General features: G+C 43.3%; 2 long non-coding RNA genes across 20 annotated transcripts; both read left to right on the top strand.

Moving 5' to 3' along the window:
- The first annotated feature begins 640 nt into the window (after positions 1-640).
- On the top strand, positions 641-5,328 carry LOC125551616. Of its 14 annotated transcripts, none has more exons than XR_007302931.1 (7): positions 645-1,092; positions 1,532-1,631; positions 1,713-1,792; positions 2,517-2,614; positions 2,715-3,568; positions 3,660-4,868; positions 4,976-5,328. It is a non-coding gene; the product is annotated as an uncharacterized LOC125551616 (long non-coding RNA). The 14 variants fall into 14 exon arrangements; XR_007302924.1 differs by having other exon boundaries at positions 1,713-1,885; XR_007302932.1 differs by having other exon boundaries at positions 1,713-2,614; positions 3,660-4,121; positions 4,783-4,868.
- A 10,059-nt stretch (positions 5,329-15,387) lies between these two features.
- Positions 15,388-20,985, top strand: LOC125551615. Of its 6 annotated transcripts, none has more exons than XR_007302921.1 (5): positions 15,388-15,833; positions 15,924-16,054; positions 16,187-16,346; positions 18,824-18,986; positions 19,073-20,985. It is a non-coding gene; the product is annotated as an uncharacterized LOC125551615 (long non-coding RNA). The 6 variants fall into 6 exon arrangements; XR_007302919.1 differs by having other exon boundaries at positions 16,184-16,346; XR_007302917.1 differs by having other exon boundaries at positions 15,924-16,346; positions 19,073-19,266; positions 20,340-20,985.
- Positions 20,986-21,370: the final 385 nt, after the last annotated feature.

The raw sequence follows: 21,370 nt of genomic DNA, 5'->3' as shown, positions 1-21,370 counted from the left end.
TACTATTTTCATTATAGTGCGCTATTTTTGGGGCATCACTAAGCAACGTCAATAAATATGTGAAAAGATACTCGCGACCAGATGGATTTAAATTGCACACACCTACAGTACACTTACAAATTCCTTTCACGGTTATGTTTTTGCACAACACATCTTTCCATGTTGTTTCTCATGCGGCAATGTGGAAGATTTCAAAGAGTTTACTAATGTTACCATGTCTGACAGTCGGTCATGGGAGAAGGAGGAGGGGGAAGGGTCTTGAGCTATTGGGTTCCGAAAGTATGTTTATTTTTTCTTCTTCTCCCGTTGCAACGCACGGGCATTTGTGCTAGTTTTTTTATTTTTCTATCCCTAATAATAAAGTACGGATTGACTCCATGAATACACCGTCATAATACGCTTTCTTCTCATATCATAATACGCTTTTATGATCCGTATATAGACAAAATCGTAATATAAACAAGGTGATACTAATAGTCGTAAAGTCCCTCTCCGTTTAGGCTGTGTTCGGTTGGGAGGGATTTGGAGGGGGTTTGGCAGGGATTGAAATAGATTTAATCCCCTACAAGTCAAAACCTCTTCAAATCCCCTTTAATCCTTTTGTGAAGGGGTGTAACCGAACAAGGCTTTAGATATTCCACTCGCAGTCTTCATAGTAAGTCAGCCGAACCGGTACGGGAGAGAAAAAAATTGCCCAGCCACGCACGTCCCGGCCTCCCAATCTCATCTCCACCGGCAGCGCAACACCACCTCCTACCCTGCCCTCACCGCGCGCCGCCGGACACACCCCGCCGTCGAGCGTCACCACCGCCTACCCTCCTCCCATCGGGATCCCCCCGATCCAAAAATCCATCCACCCAGTCCTCTCCTTGATTTCCAAATCGAGCCTACCGGCAGCCTCCCTGCGCAGCTGTGCCCCCGCGCCTCTGCCTCACCGAGCGCCCGACCAGGCCGTCGTTTGTCGCCAGCACCCGCGGATCTGGCCGCCCCTCACCTTTCCCATGGGCTGCACCTCACAGCGCCGCCGCCCCTGCCAAGCTCCGCCGCTGGAGGATGAAATTCTGTCAATGCCCACTGTCTTCAAGTAATACTGTAAGTTCTGTCAATGTATACTCTGTCTTCAAGTAATCGATGTTGCTAGAATACTTACTGTCGTGTGCACACCTTGAGATCATGGCCAGCACACAACTCAGGTCATGGCTTGTTGCCTCATATAAACCTGCATAAATATGCAAAATTGTACTGCAAGTTGCATGGGTAGCAGTGGAGAATCCAGACGCTTGCTGTTGTCCCTTGCAGAGGTCCAGGAAAAAAAGTGTAGTGGTTCAGGAAAAACAGAGAGGAGCTGCTCTGTTATTCCTTTAGTCAATCTTTTGGCCTATCTCCTTCTGTATTATGATTTCCATCTTGAGAGAAAAAAGGAAAAACATGTAAAGTTGTATGTTTTTTTATGTTTGCAATTTTTTGTTTTGTGGAGAATTAAAGGATCGTGTATGCTTGTCGTTGAATCCAACTGTTTTTAGTTTTTTAGTGTCCAGGAAAAAATCTTGGGAACATTTGTCATGCTAGCCACCTGACGCTCGGCATATCCTCTCCTTCGTGGCATCCAGCTTTGCTGCAGGGACCAAAAGGTGCTCCATCACCGGATTCATCATATTGGAATCCTCTCTTCTTGTGTGGTTTAGTCAACTTTGTTTTCCTGTATCGTACAGTTGGGGTCAAGATCGAAGTCGGCTGAGCTATTGGGTGGCTCTGAAGATGTGTTTGTGTTAGAGATTAGTTTACGTGCAAAGTAAGTTCTGTAAGAAAAGTATTACTGCGCACCACTCCAATTTGTTCCTTGAACTGATAAGATCTGGTCCAGTAGTACTCCTGCAAATCTGAGGTAAGACGTTCTGCATGTTTCTATTATCCTGCACAATAAGCAATATGTGTGTCCTCACCATAGTGGTGGAGCACATACACTTCAAATCATCCGTTCTCTTGTTCCCCAAAATAAATTCATTCGTTCTAACCATTAGCCATATAATTGTACAGATAGACCATATAAATGGGATTCTTTCTGTAAATAGAAATCAACCTGATTTGATTATGTTTCATGTCCATAATAGTTTTCTCTTGGTAGAAAAAACATAAACATGTACATACAGATTATATTTCTGCTCATTGCAAGAGGATATGAGGATTTCTACTATTATACTGACAGAATGATAGCATCACCTCAAGCATGTAACCGTGGGAGTTAGTCTTTGTTACCTGACCTGAATGTTGTTGTAAACACAAATATGTCCTAAGAATTAGGGTAAGAATGAAGCCAATAACTGTTGAATGTCAACAGATGTAGCTCTTTTAATCCCACAAAAGTTAGTCATAAAGGTGGCCACATTGCTGCATTTGATTGTTCCCTACAAGAATGAGATTGAGTATTCTGTGCTTGCCACATGCCATCAACGTACTATTCTCATTCTAATTAATTTTTGATGTTCCTAAACTTGATTTTGTTCTTGCCTTTATAGACAAGCCTCAGCATATTTGAGATGATGGCTGTTGCTGCACGTGAAGAGTTGGTTAATATGAAGAAGTTCCTAATTAACTGACTTGAGCCATTTGCACAGTAAGTTATTTGCTTTTATCATTGAGTAGTGGAAGGATAGTTTATTTGCTTTTTTTGTCCTATGACACAGTTTCTCAACTCGACCAACCGTGCTTCACAGGAACCGGTGCTCTCCCGTTGCAACATACGGGCATTTGATGAGAGAACGGACGTAAGCACATTGACATAAATATATGCAGGAAGGAATTAAAGGAGAGACTACACAACTCGGGTGACAAAGAGTTGTGCCTATGGCCGATTAAATAGAACTAAAAAAAGTCTGCGTCTATAGTGAGACACCTCGAGGAAAAAAGATCGGATGATGAGAAAGGAAAAAGGAGAGATTGGATCGGGACAACGTACAACCTGGATTCAGGTTTTAGCACACGATGGACGAGCTGCAGGCCATGGCGGACGCTGGAGGCACAGGCCCATCGCAGACAGGGGTAGGCCTGGGTGAAGTCGGCAAGGTGTGTGTGTGTTGCAGATAGATGGAGGCACTGGGACGGGGCGGCAAGGTGTGTTTGTTGCAGATAGATGGAGGCACTGGGACGGGGCGGCAAGGTCCAAGACGACGGGTCACGAGAGCAGGTTGTGGTTGCCTGCATATATATGTATTCCCCTCCGTTAACAACGGTTGGATGAAGCTTTGGAGTACTATAAACTTCCAGGGAAGGTAAAACCCATCTTTGGCATATTTGTTTTCAGAGTATTGATGTTGGAGATGACCTTAAGATGAGAAAGACTAAAGATTTGGTAAGCTGTCCATACTGCCTCAAGGGGGGAAGTTTTTATCACTGCTTTTTGGTTGTATTTATATAAGAAGCATGGAGGGAGCTGGAACTAATTTGTGATTTCTCCTGGCCATTTTTTTCTTCTAAAAAGAGTAAGTTTCCCGGTGTTCAAACATTGTAGATCAGAAATGTTCTTCATCGATGCCCATCCCAATTGCTAACAATTCTTTTGCACACTCAGGTTTGTGCTTTTCTGTGGTAATTTACTAAACATACTTTGGGTTATGATCCTTTGACATACACTTATGCCCTCCCCTACACATTATTTTTAGGTTGCCAAATATAGTACGAAGGAACTATAGCAAGCGAATTGTTGAGTTTGCCAAGCATAATGGCAGAAGAAGCACACCTAATTTTGGCAGATCATATAAAGAGAATATCGAGCAAAGATGCTTTGAGATTTACCCATGACTATATGCGGTTCCTATAAAGTCCTGTTGCATGTTTAATGATTGCCACAATAGTTTCTTTTCATGCACCAGAGAATTATATTTTTTGTATCAGGTAAATAATTCTTTTCTCACTGTTATTTTTCTAGATCAAGATCGAGAGATAGACAAGGGGTAATGGTAGCTCGTGCAGTGATAGAGTGCTGGGGAGGCTGCCGGTGTCATTGCCGAGTGCTGGGGAGGCTGCTGAACAAGTTTATTTATTTGTCGTGTGAATTGTTCCACACTTCTGATCATCATATTGTATGATGAGCAGTTGGCCATCTCTTATTCTGTGGGGATATGGTCCGTTTGTATTCTTCTAATTGATTCGGTTCACAATTCTAGCCGATGAAATTTGGTCTACATTTATGTGTACGTATGCTATACTATATACTGGAACTTGTGCTTGCCCGTTATATGATTATACTACAAGTAGACAAATGTAAATGTCCATAGTAATAAACTTGTGGTCATAGGACTACTAGCTTAAAGTTTGTTAGATTATGTAAATGGGCATTTTTGTTGTCTGCTCTTTAGGTTTCCATAGCATGAGGTGGTGCTCTTGCTTTTAAAAACACATATAAACTGCCATCTATACTGAACAATGGGGCTTCCTGTCTAAACTGGAGTAGAAATTTGAGGCTGAAAGGACCAACATTAGCAGCAATAATATTAATATCCATTAGAAGAGTTTTCTACACTGAGCCCGTGGGTCTCACAAAGATATAAGATATATAGAATGTTGTAAAGATCAGCTTACCTTCTCATGCAATGGAACAATTGTGTGTCTTGATCTTTTCCGTTTTCTTTGGTTTTGCAGCCTAGAATTTTTAGGCACGCGCATATAGATTGGAGCATCTAATAGTAGTTGAAAGTGTTTTTGAGTAAAAATGCAACTAATACTCAATTTTCTAGGACTTGATACATCATGGTCTTCTTGTGCCTTGTTGTTTGGTTGGTGTAGAATCCCTCAGCTCTTACCAAGAGGCTCTAGCTTCGAACCTGACTCTTTTAGTAGTTGGAGTGTTGCACACATGGAATTGATCGCAGGTACTTCATCTAAAGATCCCAAGATCAGAATTTTATTACCCTATGTCGAGACCTGCATTTTTGCTATGGTGCACTCTAAGCTTTCTAAATTTTGTTACGAGGTTTAGAGAGGAAGCGAAGCAGCAACAGTTTGGGTTCAGAGAAGATTAGGAGCAGCAGTTCATTGGAGAAGGAGAGGTACAGCAACCGAGGGCAGCAGCAGAGAGCAGAATCAGCAGGTCAGGGGCGGCAGCAGAGGATCAGAAGCAGAGATGAGTTCGATTCAATTGCCATTGATAATGATTCAGACTTGAGTTTGCACCACCCTTGTTTTACTAAATAGTTTGTCCTTTTTCACTTGTGATTATGCACTAGAGATTTGCAAGGATGCATTGGATTCTTTTTATACTGATTTGATGCACTCTGACTTTCGAATGCGAACAAATGTGATCTTCAATTGGCATTGATGATTCAGACTTTAGTTTGCTAATACTGTAGTTGACATAACCTTGAGTGTTACTCCGCTATACTAAGTGGATTGAGCTTTTTGTTATCTCGGTGTCTTGAAAGCAAACTCTGTTCAAGGTTCCTTCTTTATCTTAGGCTCAGTACAGTGCTCATAATCTCAACTGAGTAGCAAGCTTATAGCTGGAGTGTATTTCAGTTGACCAACATGGCCGGAGGTGTGAACCAAACTGACAACAGAGATATCCAGTCTCTCATGCTTTATTCTTCATGTAGTACAATGAAGTTTGTTTGTAGCTAACTTAGTCCTCTCGGACACTCTTGCTTGATACAAGGGTATGAACATGTCGTACACTGACCGTGGAAAACGTTTGGACCTCATTTATAAAGATACATGTCACTGTGGTAGCTGAAAAATAATTTGATGGCCAAGAACCATCGAACCTATGGTGCACTTCTGAACTGTTATTGCTCATCTAAAAAAGAAGAGAAAGCAACACACCTTTATCACAAGATGGACGAGCTTGGCATCAATCAACAATCTGATATCCCTTTATATGAAGTAAGGCCAGCATCAAAAGAAACTTAAGGGCCATGATTTAGAAGGTCACATAAATATCTAGATTGATCCTTAGTAGTCAGGGCTGTTTGGTAGATTCACTTCATAATACTCAATTTTCTCCTGCTTGTATCATCATCACTGTGTAATGTAGCGTAGTACTCCCTCTGTAAAGAAATATAAGAGCATTTAGATCACTACTTTTAAAAACCTAAGCGTTTCTATATTTATTTTTTACGGAGGGAGTACTATGCACAAAGATCAGCACCTAAATTACTTGAATGTTGGATCAGGTTTTTTTACTTAAAAAAGGTGATTTTGTTTCTCCTGGTGCATTGTTATTTGTAGGCATCATTATTCTATAATTTCTGACGTTCTGCAGGTTAACAGAAATGTCACATATAATTGGTATTGAACTACAAAATATTTATGTCTCCGTTGCAATGAGTCTATCGGGTTCACCGCCGTGGCATTTTTGCAAGAGGCCCCTAACTTTTTATTTAATCAACCCACAGACCCTTTTTATAAGTGGCTAAACCAAAAAACGATTCGTTCTTCAACCCGCAATCCTTATTGCTGCGCTCGTCACATCTGGCGGCGGCAGCGATGCGGTGGCAGCGAGGCGGGAGGCATGCGCGGAGATGGAGGAGACATGGAGAGTCGTCCGGGGGCGAGGAGTTCGCCGGCGTCGACGCCATGGACCATGGCGACGCAGGCTTGCAGGGGATAGCAAGAAGACGAGCAGAGGGGAGCATCGTGGATGGGAGATGCTGGCAACGGGTTAACCGGGAACGCATCGGCGAGGGCAACCGACAGCAGCGGCGCGAACCGAAAGGAGGCGGCCATGGCTTCCTTCAGCGCTAGCAGGGAAGAGAAAGAGGGTGAGAGTGGGGCGATGGGGCACAGAGGGAGGAGGAGAACGCGCGAGAGACGCGGGTGGCGGCGGTGGAGGACCTCGCCGGCGGCAGCGGCCGATCGGTGCAGGGGATCGGGCGCGCGCTGCTCCTCTCCTCCTGGCGGCGCGAGGTGAGGTCGAGGAGATCGAGAGGAGGCAGACGAGTGAGAATCGGGCTAGGGTTCTCTAAGTGGTGGGGATAAGTGGAGGCCTGGCTGGGGTGTGCTGGAATGGGCCGGCCTGTTTTTAAAGAAAAGAAGGGATTTCCCTCTATTGGGAGGGTAGAAATCATTTTGCTCAAAAAAAAAGGGTAGAAATCATGCGAGAGTTGCGTTCTTTTGTTCTACGTGGTGTGGGGACTGCATTTATGGCTGAGAAAAAGGGTGTGGGAAATCTCCATGTAGTTTTTCTTAACGTGGATGGGTCATAGGTCTTAATTGGCCGGCTTTAATTACTGTATTTCAGTTAATTTAGGAATTCGGTTAGCAAATTCCAATGACCGAGCTCAACTCAATAATTCCAGTTTTTTATCATTCGCTAACCGATTGAACAATCGAAGTTTCAATCCTTGGTTTTTTTCACTTTGGTTCCTGTTTTTTCGTCTTTGGTTCTCAGTTTTTATACTCATCCTTAGGCACAAGGGAAGGAGGAGGGGATCGAGCTGCGCTAGGGTTTGTTAGGCGTGGGCCGGCTAAAAAAGATGGTCAAGTAGGCCGGTGTTGAGGCAAGGCAGGCAAATTGTTGTAGGCCAGCTTTCGATTCTATCAAAAATGTTATTTTATTAACTAATAGTACTATTTCGATAATTCATACAAGATCTCATAAATTTATATATATTCCCAAATATACATTCAACAAGCCTCTCTGGAAATAAACAAAACATAAAGTGAGGTGTGGCTATAATTTTACAATGACAGACCCAGTAAAGAAGGAATGCAAGTTGTGTACGGGGTTGAGATGTGTGTGGCTATAACGTGGCAATAAGAGAGTGACCCGGTAAAAAAAGAATGAACATTACGTGGGTTGAGGTATGTAGCTATAACATGACAATAAAAAGAGGACTGTATGGCCATATAAAGTGACATACAAGAGAGACCTCATAAAGAAGGAATGAACAATATTGATGTTTCCTCTCTCATTGATATACAATGCTACTCAAGATGAACAAGTCGATAATGTTGTAACTGAAAACCGTAGTTTGCCGAATCTAAAAGACCGACTGTACCATGTCTGTTTTTTCCCGTTGCAATGCACGGGCCCTTTTACTAGTATATCTTTCACTAATAATAAAGCACGGATTGACTCCGTGGGTTCACCGTCACAATATGCTTTTCCCCGTGAATTTACGCTTTCAGTTAAAAAAAACTCATATTCAAGATGGTACTAATTTTTTTGCTTAGGTAATTTTCGGTTTCATCGGCTCCTACATCACGTTTCCCATCGGTCACGCTTCCCTATCTCAGCCCATACGTCACCTGCATGGGCTTCAGCCCACCGAATCAAATCCAGTAGCCAGACAAGCCGATAGAAGAGACAGAAAGAAAATACATGTGTCCATACACGGAGCACGGGCTCTCGCCTCCTCTCTCGCTCGCCGCCGCCACCACCTGTTGGGGAACGTAGCAGAAATTTAAAATTTTCTACGCATCACCAAGATCAATGTATGGAGTCATCTAGCAACGAGGGAGAGAGAGTGCATCTACATACCCTTGTAGATCGCTAAGCAGAAACGTTCAAGTGAACGGGGTTGATGGAGCCGTACTCGTCGTGATCCAAATCACCGATGATCCTAGTGCCGAACGGACGGCACCTCCGCGTTCAACACACGTATAGCCCGGTGACGTCTCCTACGCCTTGATCCAGCAAGGGGAGAAGGAGAGGTTGGGGAAGACTCCATCCAGCAGCAGCACGACGGCGTGGTGGTGATGGAGGAGCGCGGGACTCCAGCAGGACTTCGCCAAGCACTACGAGAGACAAGGAGGGAGAGGGGTAGGGCTGCGCCAACAGGGGAGGAACTTCATGTGTTGTGCTGCCCCTTTGCCTCCACTATATATAGGGGGATTGGGAGGGATGCGCCCCCACCTAGGGTTTCCTCCCTAGGGGTGGCGGCAACCCTAGATCCCATCTAGGGTGGCGGCCACAAGGGGGAGAGGGGGAGGCGCACCTGAGGTGGGCCTTAGGGCCCATCTGCCCTAGGGTTTGCCCCCCTCCCCTCTTGGAGGCGCCTTGAGCCTTGGTGGGAGGCGCCCCAGCCCACCTAGGGGCTGGTCCCTTCCCACTATTGGCCCATGTAGGCCTCCAGGGCTGGTGGCCCCACCCGGTGGACCCCCGGACCCCTCCGGTGGTCCTGGTACACTACCGGTGATGCCCGGAACACTTCCGGTGGCCAAAACCATACTTCCTATATATTAATCTTTACCTCCGAACCATTCCGGAACTCCTCGTGACGTCCGGGATCTCATCCGGGACTCCGAACAACATTCGGTAACCGCGTACATACTTTCCCTATAACCCTAGCGTCATCGAACCTTAAGTGTGTAGACCCTACGGGTTCGGGAGTCATGCAGACATGACCGAGACAACTCTCCGGTCAATAACCAACAGCGGGATCTGGATACCCATGTTGGCTCCCACATGCTCCATGATGATCTCATCGGATGAACCATGATGTCAAGGACTTAATCAATCCCGTATACAATTCCCTTTGTCTAGCGGTACGATACTTGCCCGAGATTCGATCATCGGTATTCCGATACCTTGTTCAATCTCGTTACCGGCAAGTCTCTTTTACTCGTTCCGTAACACATCATCCCGTGATCAACTCCTTGATCACATTGTGCACATTATGATGATGTCCTACCGAGTGGGCCCAGAGATACCTCTCCGTTTACACGGAGTGACAAATCCCAGTCTCGATTCGTGCCAACCCAACAGACACTTTTGGAGATACCTGTAGTGTACCTTTATAGCCACCCAGTTACGTTGTGACGTTTGGCACACCCAAAGCACTCCTACGGTATCCGGGAGTTGCACAATCTCATGGTCTAAGGAAATGATACTTGACATTAGAAAAGCTTTAGCATACGAACTACACGATCTTTGTGCTAGGCTTAGGATTGGGTCTTGTCCATCACATCATTCTCCTAATGATGTGATCCCGTTATCAACGACATCCAATGTCCATGGTCAGGAAACCGTAACCATCTATTGATCAACGAGCTAGTCAACTAGAGGCTTACTAGGGACATGGTGTTGTCTATGTATCCACACATGTATCTGAGTTTCCTATCAATACAATTCTAGCATGGATAATAAACGATTATCATGAACAAGGAAATATAATAATAACCAATTTATTATTGCCTCTAGGGCATATTTCCAACACCACCCACGTCGGCCGCTTCTCCGGTGACCTCCGGCGCCGTGCAGCACGCCCCCGAGCTCCCCACGGTCCATGCCTCCCTCCCCTCCGGCCAGAGTCTCCGCTCCCGTCCTCTACCGCCCGCTCGCAAGCCCATCCCCCATGGCTAGGGTTTCGGGTAGGGCTTCGCAGCCGCGTCTCCGGCTGCTCCAGGTTCGTTCCTCGTTCGTTCTTGGTCTCCCTTTATCTAACTAATCATGTTTAGGTTTTTTAGGGGATAAATAAGGGGAGGTATAGCAGGGCGTTGGACATTTGCGGGAGTGGGGGAGATCGATGAGGACGAGGACTGTCTGGTGCACTGCTGGTGCGGGGAGGGCAGGGGAGAGGGATGGCTGCTGCGCTGCTGTTAGCTACATATAGTACTGCTCCTTTCCTGTTGTTTGTTGATTGATGCTGCTGCTGCTGCTACTTTGACGCAGTTGCTGCTAATTTGATGTGGAGGACGTGCAGGGATGGACGACGAGCGAGCAGAGGATTTATCCGGGACCTAAATTTGGCAGGTAAAAATTGGTCTATTTGCCGCTAGCTGGCTTCATGTGATGCTATAGTGTGCTATGGAGAGGTACAGAGGCTATTTCACAGGACCATGAAGGTTCATGATTGGCAATTGATCTTGGGCTATTGGCTTATTATGATCAAAACTGAGAGTATATGCGCCACTGTTAGTGGTCTTGCAGAGTTGGAATGTTATGTTTCACTGTAATTTCTTTACTGAATCTACAGACTAAGAAAATTTCTATTTCTTGTGTCAGGCAAATGGATGAGCTCTCACATCCCTCTCGGTCTCCTTTGATTTGTTGCAGATTTCTTCGAAGTCCATGACCTCTCTGTATGTTGATTGCACCCGTGTACTATATACTTCCAATTTCTTCTGTATCGTGTATATACCAATTGTTTTCCTTTACTTTGTGCACAATGATTGTGCTCTAGCACTAATATAAATTTTGGATTCATAATTGCAGCCTATCATTAATTTGCCGCAAAACTACAACCAATGTCAAAATCCTTATTTTAGTCAGGACAAATAACTATTTAAAAACCCAAAACTAGCTGCATTCAATATTTGATAGGTTAATTCCATCATTCAGTATTTGGAGTAGATGCTACAGTTATAATGAAACAGTAGGATTCCTGTAATTGTGCACAGCAGCAGCGAGGCGCTCTAAATTTCTACATGACACCGAACTTCAAACAGAACGCCTCCATGATTGATGATGTGCTCTTAGATTATTAGTTTCTTTGAATTTCTCTGCTTCCATTAGATTAAGGTTATAATGCAAACGTATAGATAGATTTACACAGTTTTCTGTTTCCTAGCCTCCATGTGTATGTAATAATATTATTTTGGAAAAGGATCATTTATTAAGGCAACAAGCCAACACAAATAAGAAAACTTGGCCGCTACATGTTACTAACTCTAAACTGAAAAGGTTCTAAATCAACTGACTTGACCGGAGCTCTATCTTAAAGATTTGATCATAACAGAGTTTGGCAGGTTTCCCCGAAAGAAAAAAGCAGAGTTTGGCAGGTTAGGTGAGACACGTCATTAGATTTGTTATGAGCATTGCGATATCCTAGGTTAGACAGGTACGCAAATTAATCAAAATTTTCATTTAACATGCAGTAGAAACAAATATATGTAATTGTCAATATCAGTGTGCCGGTGAAGAAACTCAGTCACTGCCAAAGTACTGTTCTCCCATGCTAAAGCTGAAAAAAAACTGCATGCACATTTGTTTGTTTCAGCACAAGAAAACATTCAAACTTAATATATCTATCGCATCTCATGGTGTATGATTAACTTGCACTTCATTGTTTCTATTTCCAAAATTTATTATTCATGGTCGGTTATTGCCGTTTTAATACAATCAACCTTTTCAAATATATTTGGATTATATTAGGAAACTGCATCTACGTGTTTCTGAGTTAGGGCTCCTAACGGGCTACTTCTGCTTCCTTAGTTGCTTCCATTTTAACTTTAGATCGTTATTAAGATGGACCTCCGAGCCATATAGTCCATAAGGAAGTGTTCAGATACTTGTAGATCATGCAAGTGAAGAGTGGCTTTAATACTTTTGAGTGGACATAAAGTAATTTTAAGATCAATAGTTGATGTTCTCGCTCTTAAAAAAATACTGACAATTGATGCCAACGACCCGAATGGTCCAACACACAATATTTATTCTTCTTCGTAAAAGAATTATGTTTTCTAATTATTATATAGGAGGGCACATCAAATGTTTTCATTTGGTGCATTAGTTCAAAGCAAGCCAGAAACATTAAGTCTTCTATTTTTGTAGATCAGAATCCTAGACGTGGTCAGTTTATATCATTTTTTCGGTACCTCTGTTGTGCATATATTTCTCAAACGAATTCTGCCATCGATTAGGAGTGAAAACACCATGACATTTACAAGCTTTGTCTTCCATGCTCAGGTCAATGGTACCTGAAATTCTTGGGATTTCTTTCGAATCGAAACATTAGAAGATAACCTTGTGGTGACTTTATGAGGTTTTGGCATTGGACCGTTTGAAACTTTAGATTGGTAGAGAGATAGAGACCCTGGTGCTCTGAAGGATGTTGAATTTGAGATAAAAAATTATTGTTGTTAAATAATCTTTGCTTCTTTCAATTGGAAAATTTAGCGTTGTTGGTTGTTTGATGTTGCAGTGGGCCTTGGCAGTGGCGAGCTAGGTGCCGGCGAGGTAGGCGACATCGTCAACGAGGGCCATCATGGCCTCCACCTGCGCCCTCTTGCAGGTGGACTGCTGGTCATCGGTGCGGCGGGTCGGGCTCTTGCAGCAACATCTACGATATTCTCTGGACGAGCTGCAGGTAGGCCAGTAGATGAGGATTCGACGACCACCACCGAGGTATGCCCTCCTCTCCTTGCCCTTGGGCTGGCATCTCTGATCAGGTTGTAATCTGCTGCTGTAGTGTTGCTCTTTGGGGATTCCTATGGGATCTATTTTTGATTGGTCAAAGCTGGTATGTTGGCCACCGGTTGGTTTAACATGATGCTATAATGCGCTACGGAGAGATATGTTATTCTAGTACAAGTGGCCGGTCAGTTAATTTGAGGATTTTTGCCTTTTGTTCTTCAGGCCTATAGCTTTGTGGTTTCAGTCCGACAGTTAAAAGTTGCATTGGCTTGTAAAAATTCATGTGATTGGACCAGTAGGTGAGGATGATCTCATATGGAAAATACTGCTCCATGGTATTAAAATCTGTTATAGGTGTTGGAAGTCAATGCTAGGAGCTCCTGGGATGTGCTCATGCATGCTTGGTCGGAACTTTTCTTTTGAATCAATTGATGAACCGATGGCATCAGATATGCCGTATGTGTACTCCACTACGTACGACAGGGTGAAAACAAGTTTGATCGATGGAGATGGATTTCTATCCTGTTGGTGCAATTGTATGTTCAGGTGGTTCTTTCATGTCCGTTCTCTCTAGCTTCTTGATGTTTTCTTTCTCAGGTGTAATTTAGTTGCCATTTGTAATAGCCAAATTTTCATGTCAAACATGATTTAAAGATTTTCTATGCCAGTTGACATGTCATTTATTTTCTAAACAGCCTATTGTTGATGGTGTTTGATCTCCTTTCTGACATCTTCCAAGAATAAGTTCTCATGTTCAGTAAATGCAATTTAGTTGATTATTTTGAATTATTGTAGTAGGTTAATAGGATTTAATTGTACTCAAATTTTGTTTTCCATAGGGATACAAACAACAGTGTAACGACTTTAGAAATCTACATCTTAATACTGCCCTATTTTTGGGGATTCGAATCTTCATGGTTATGATAATGGTTCAAAACTCCATTTGACCTTGGAAGGGTTATGTTCTTCATATGTTTTTATAGCCCTTGTATGAACTATTTTAAGACATGTTATTTACATTAAGGTCACCAATGTGCACCTTTCAGTCAAAACATAGTGCAAGGCTCCTTTCTTATGTTGATAACATACTTGGCAAACATTTCAGAAATGACATTTTATAGTTCTGGTTTGACCTACTTGACACAAATTAAATTTTGTTTGTACATTTCCTTTAGTTGTCCACTTTTAGAAATTTTAATGTCAGTTTTTTGTCATTTTTTCACACTGTGAATCCGACAAGAACCTTCAGATAAAATAAATAAGAGGTATTATATGTCTGTTTACTAAAGCCTTGAGAAGCAATGGCAGACTGGCACTAAATAGCCTTATTTACATTCAGTACATCGCTGAATACATGCACAAGTAAACCAAAGTCGCAATCATGCGAAGGTATAAACGAGACCAACACATTCCAATAGAGCTACAAATTTGGTGTGCAATCATTGCATCATGAGGATCAAAGGTAGTAGTTGCTTACAAAATATGCTTGTGAAGAAGATCGTCTAGACTAAACCCAGCATCTTGTGAGATTGCAGAAACCTCTTGTGAGGCTTTGCATACAGACATTGTTGTGAGTTTTACGAGTTTGTATTCCGTTTTCTGCTTTGGAATTGCATCGGGCATCTTGGTGAGTAACTTCAGTGAGTTTGTTTTGCATAAACTTATACAAATAACAAATGTTTGCTTCCATTGAGCATCTTATGTAGAGTTAATTCTACATTTTGAAGGGAGTTTTTTGCTTTTCGGGAAACTAAAGTAGTTTATCTCGATCCAAATCTAATAATAAATTTTGACCAGTTCCTGTATAATCAATGGAAGTGGCATATATTTCTCTGGATTATTGATAAGCTGTTATTTTTATTTTTGCAATATGTATCTGATGAAATAACAAGTAAACTAACTATAACTAATTTTGTAAAACTGTTGCAATGCACGGGCTATAGTTCATGGTTTGGACAACAACCCGTAGCAACGCATGGACATATTTACTAGTCTATCCCTAATAATAAAGCACGGATTGACTCCGTGGGTTCACCGTCACAATACGCTTTCTTCCTGTGAATTTACGCTTTCAGTTTAAATTGAAAACATATATACGAGGTGGTACTAATTCGGGGAACCACGTCGCCAAATTTTCATACGTACATGATCTGTTGTCCGCACTACTACCTGGGCCTTGCCCTAAGATCGTCTCACATGGCTGAAGCGTTGCCACTTGGGCCTCAGCCCGTCCGTCTGGGCAGTGGCCCAAAAATCTGCTAAAAATAATTATTCGTTTTTGCATAAAACCCCTGTCATTCGGAATATTCAACCCGCAGTGCTCCTTCCCCTTATTGTATCTTATCCGCTTCCTTTCCAGAGCGGCGGCGGAGGACAAGAAGGTGAAGGGCGGCGCGGCGCTCTCCGACTTATTCCTCCACACCACCTACGCGTCGTCGTCCGTCTGCGCGGTCGCCGGCGGCTACCGCGCCCTGCGCGAGCGCTCGAACTGCTGGTGGAGGGAGAGCATTCGTGGAGGAGGCATGGTGAGTATGCCGTGCACCAGCGCCGTTGTCGTCCGCAGCACGGTCGCGGATGAAGCTCTGGATGGTGCGCGCCGCCATGACCATGTTGCTCTGGACCTGCGTCATGCAGCTCACCGCCGTCGGTGAGACGTGGGGCCCCCAGGTTCTCAAGGGATGGACGTCCCGCCTCACGGCCCCCGAGGAGGCTGCCGCCGTGCGCCCGGCCGTCATCGAGAGGGCCGCGTTGCCATCGTGCAAAAGTGAGTCTGTTTCTCTACTCGCTTGCTCGCTTTCGTTCGCCCTATTCGATCCGCTCTGTGTTTGAATGCTGATCCTTACAAAATCTCCAGCATAGATTTCATCAACCTGGGAATGGGATGATACAGATTGGTGGTTGGCGTCGATTTTGCTCGCTTCATTGTGTAACATCGAGTCTCCACTGCCAGTCCTCTACGATCTAACCAATCAGGCCTCCATCGACGTAAGCTTCTTAATCTCCGATATCCTGCTCCGTGTCTGATTTGGATTGAATTCGTGACCGTGTCCTACTGTCCTTCTCCAACACAAATCAATGGATTGCCTGACCCGGATTGGACTTCCCTCCTATAAGAAGGAAGGGTCCTCGACCGGAATCTCCATCAGGTTGCGTACTTGGACCGAAAAATCCATCAAATCTCGGAATACTTGGACGAGAAAAGCATCATGTCGCCTTCAACTTCGCCGGAGGTAGAAGAACATCCGTCGAGCCGTCTAATATCGCGGCTACAGCAAAGGTATGTAATGCCTCGCCCCCCTCAAAAACAGCCCTGCTGCTTTGGTTGTGAACTTGTGGTGCCTGTGTTCCTCAAGTAGTAGTTGTTGATGTTACTGTAGTTGGTAGACCACTGTATGATCGGTGAATTCATCTGATTTTCCTTTGTTTGCACTGCTGTATAATGAATGCAGCTGATTTGCCCCCCTCGGATCTACCCCTGTTTCATTTTATTTTTTCTGATTGCTCATAATTTCAGCTTGGCTGATATGCACTAGAGTCTTTAAACCAACTACTTTGTATGTTTTTTTATGTATTTTGCATTATGTTTCAGGTAATCAGCGATACAAGCCCATGTTTCAGTCTATTTTTTTCTGAAAATTTGTTGTTACTAGAAAAGGATTGAACCAGGAAATTTCATGTTGCTGACTACATATACCTGAACATGGTGGCTTGAACTTGGTTACAGTAATTTTTGGACATGATGCTGGAGTAATTCTTGTAGTTTCATATATTCTGCTCTTTCTTCAGTTATCAATTAGCTTAATTACATACAGATGAATAGATATGCTAGCTGCACCTAGCAAAGTAGGATTAGGAGTGAGTAGATGGGTGATGTCGGGGGCGGTGGTGCTGGTTCGAGGAGGTGCCAGTGCAACGTTTGCATGGTCAGGTGCACTTGGCTTCAGGCCCTGGGAGGCGCTATCAAATCCACGGCCGCGCTGCTGTGTTGACCAGGACGGCCTGCTCGTGCAGTGCGCCGTGGCCGGCTACGAAAGCCAGGCAGCGGAGAGGTGCAGGCCGAGGGTGAAGCCGGCAGGGTGCTTTAGATGGGATGCGCTTGGATGGGGCAGAGAGGTAAAGGAGGACGTGGTACATATCAGGAGCAGTTGTGGTGCCTACATATGTGTACCCCGTTGTTTTCTCCAATCCCATAAAATATGTAGCAATTCATATTGGGTCTTCTTTATTCATGATAAGATAGCCGAATATACCTCTGGTCAATTTTATATTGTTCACATGTATTTACTTTATTCAACTGATGATCGGGTCTTCTTTTATTTTTGTTCCTCAATCGTAGACTCGTAGTCTCGGTTGAGGCCATGCATGGAGAAGGTGAGCTTGCATTTCTGAACATGCATTATAAACTGAATCATCAAAAAGTATGGTGATAGCCAGCATTACGGTGCTCTAAAAGTATGCAATGATGATCCCAAAAGAACAATAGCTATGCAACACAGTGGTGGACATTGACATTTTGGGTTTTTGTTGTGAGTTCTGTTGAATATTTCTCTAATTAATCTGCCATCAAAATATCTAATTAAGCTTTCCATATCAGTGTTGTCGGAGGATGATTTGACTATTGGAAATTTGATTGAAGATCTATTATTTGGGATGTTGGTCCTTCTATAAATGTGTTTTACTTCCTACAATTGCTAATGCATTTTTTTGGCCCATCAAATTTTGGTGGTTTCTTTAACCCGTTGCAACGCACGGGCTCTTGTTCACCGTCACAATACGCTTTCTTCCTATGAATTTACGCTTTCAGTTTGAATTTAATACATATACGCGAGGTGGTACTAATGTTGCCATCGTTTTTCTATCCGATGTCAACGGTGAAAAAACGTTTCGTTCGTGGGTTGGGCTGACGCACGGGGGAGCAGATCTTTCTGTAAAAAGAAACCCACTAGCACGGCCTCTCCTCCTCGATGCCTACACACGTACGGCACTGCCGCCGCCATCGCCACCGCACGCGCGGCCGGTCATCTTCCGCGGTCGTCTATCGCCCTATCTCCTTGCCCTCTGCACCTGCTCCCGTCTTCTTCGGCGCCACTCTGAGCCTCCTCGGTCTTCAACCTCCTGCAATCTTCAAGCTCGCGGCACCCAATCCGAGCAACCAGCCGTCAATTCGAGTGACCCCCGTTAGGAATCCATGGAATTTGAGGTGGATTTCCTGGAAGAGGGAGGAGAAAGGATGATAGTGGGGTTCATGGGGAAGAGGAGTCCACTATCCGCGACTCTCTCCCTCAGGGGAACATCGCAGATTTGTCTAGGATCTCTCAAGCACGAGATCCCCTGGGCGTCTCATCTGTCCTTGCAGGCATGTGTTCTTCCTCCTCTTATGAGATCATCATGTGCAAATATGCTAGAGTTGTACTCCCTCTGTAAACTAATTGTGATCTAAAAGATCTTATATTAGTTTACAAATATAGTACATAATATCTTGCAAGGCCTGAGTAATAAGTAGTTGTGGCTTAAGATGCTTCTGGAGACTAATTGGAATGGTGGAATTCAATCGGACTACCATATGAGCATAATAGACTATGAACATAATAGACTATGAGCATCATTCAGATTATAATGAATGAGAAGTGAAGATCCGAATGTCAAACAAAAAATACAGTGCTAAATATTCAGTCAAGGAATAGGAAGAAGTTTATATATCTTCTCATGTATATTACGAAGAAATTCTTCACATGTTTTCCTTTTTCATACTAGGTTCAAGGTGATCAGGTACGGCTCATGGGCTGCTACAACTATTAGTGGGACAAAAGGGTTGTGCATGCACATGCTTATTGATTGAAGGCATAATTATGGGAGATGGTGCATGGTCCAGATGAATAGATGGAACCCGTCGAGAGAAAAGAAAAAGAAGAATAAGGTGCCACCAATTCGCATCTTTACATAATTTATAGAACTGAGATTCAGTTGAACCTCATCTAAGATGTGCGTGCATTGTAATTACAGAAGAAAATTGTTCTTCGTAAACAAGTACTCCCTCCATCCCACTTATGTTGGGACGGAATACATATTACATCATATGTAACTGGAGAATGGCGGCATGTCACGATCAGGCAAGAACTCTGATGCCGGTGTGCACTTGCTGAATATAGATGATTGTGATGGCCTTATTCCTTGGATGTGTAGGGAGCTTCAACCTGGTACGTAGCTTATTACCTCCTACTTTTTGCGCCTACAAAAAAGTATGTACATTGATATATGTGGTTTAATCAGTACCATGCATCATAACCTATCCTTCGTTTTACTGAAGTTTTTAGTTATTTATTTCTTGGCCGAATAAATCCCCTTTCGTATGTAAAATACAATTGATCATCATGACATCCCCACCGAGGCGCCCCGCGTCTGCGCCCCGTAATCCTACACGGATCTCCGCCGAGGCCATGACATCCCCACCCAGGTATAGGAGCATATTGATCTCAAAAAGGCACCAACCCAATTGAACCTCTCCCCTGACCCTTTCTTCTCCATCTTCCAATCTCATCTGTTAAGTTTATATCAGTTTATTAAGATGGTTTCCTATCCGTTATGCAGTTTATGTGTGAATCCTGCAAGTCTTCATGTTCAATTGTGGTTGTCATGTCGAATTCGTATTGATCATACTGAGCGCAAACTGTAGGGTTAGCTGTGTTTGATGTTGAATCCCTGATGATTACATTGTTGGAAAATTATTCCTGGTTTCCTTTCTGTTAGTCAGTTTTAAGTGTGAATGGTACAAGTCATATTATTTGATTGTTCTTCTCTTACCGAATCTGTCCCGAGCATATTGTTCACAAACTATATTTCTATTCAATATGTCAGTCTTATTTCAGTGATTGTTTTGTTAATGTTCAAATCAGCTACATTAAACCTAAAATCATATGGGAATCAGTGCGATTTACATGGACTCTTTGGGGAGATACTTTTCAACTGTGGAACAACAATAAAGCATGTTAGTTACATGGCGGAGATGGGCTACTTAGTTGATCTCAACCATTTTGCAATTCACTTTTAATCTGAAAAACTGTACCTTATAGTGATCATGACTTCTTTAGGTTCTGAGGGCTTAGATTGAAAAAATCAAGACAATTTTTTGTATTGCAGTGGGGTTGGCTGCTGTATTGACGATTTGGAGGTTTATGAATGAGGCCTGTTTTGAGAATAAATGCGGTGTCTGATACTTTTGTTCTGATTCATGTGGTTTGTTATTTGGTTAAACTGATGGTCAATTTTGCAGATTAGTGCTGATTTGGGGAGTAAAGCTCTTCGAGCAAGTGACAAATCATGTCTTTCGAGCATCTCAAAGATGGCGACCTAGAGTCGTTTGACTGGCAGCTTAAAAGCAATTAAAGTGAACAGAGGAATCAAACTTTAAAGCCACTCTTGCCATTTGTGGACTGTTCCTGCTTGTTGGTGACTGCTTTTGCGAGTATGTTCACTCTCATCTAGCGATGAAATATTTTGTTTCTATTGCGCAGCTGCTGAAAGGGCAAACCCCGGATCCTAGATATCTGTGGGTTTTGGGTGCCCTCTGGGGTTACCTGAATGTTCCTATTTCTGTTTTCTTCTTCCCTTTTTAGTTTTCTTCATGCTGTAGATGAACTTTTGGTTTCTGTTAATAGAATTCAGAGAGGAGGTTCTCTTTTAGAAAATCTAATGAGGGGGAGACTGAATGACCGAGTGTAGATGACACTGACCAAGTTTATTAGTATGTGATCCTACATGTTGCTCCATTAATTAGATAATTCCTGTATGCTTAACTGTTTCCTCGCTCAGTCCAATAACGATGACAGATCCGAGGGTATCCTTTGTAGCTGAAGGAAAAGAGGTATGCAAGGGTGTATTCCATATATTGTTCTATCTTTGTGTCATTATAACATATATATTCCCTCCGTGCTTAAAATGTTCTCATGGCCAGTATGTTTACGACGAAGATGGATACTCTCACTGTATTACATAATTGATATTCAGCAAGTGCTATCCGGTGCTTATCACACACGTACATGAGTAGTCAAGTGTACCTTTACGTAGTAGCAAGTATTTTTGGTAATCACTAGGAAACATACCCGTGCGTTGCTACGGGTTGGATGGCCAGTGGTTGGAGAGAGAGGGGTGCACGGAGGACTTCCACCGGGTGCATTTTTCTTGACTTTAAAGCACATTCTTCAAGAGTTCAGTTACTAATTCAAATGATTTTGAAGTAAAAGAACACATGATGTCTTTCATCTGACTTCAATATGACGTTTTCTCACAAGTAAATGAAGCATC

Source organism: Triticum urartu, chromosome 4, assembly GCF_003073215.2.
Source record: "Triticum urartu cultivar G1812 chromosome 4, Tu2.1, whole genome shotgun sequence".
Classification (NCBI taxonomy): domain Eukaryota; kingdom Viridiplantae; phylum Streptophyta; class Magnoliopsida; order Poales; family Poaceae; genus Triticum; species Triticum urartu.
The sequence above is the reverse complement of the archived record's forward strand: the minus strand, read 5'-3'. Positions and strand labels throughout refer to the sequence as shown.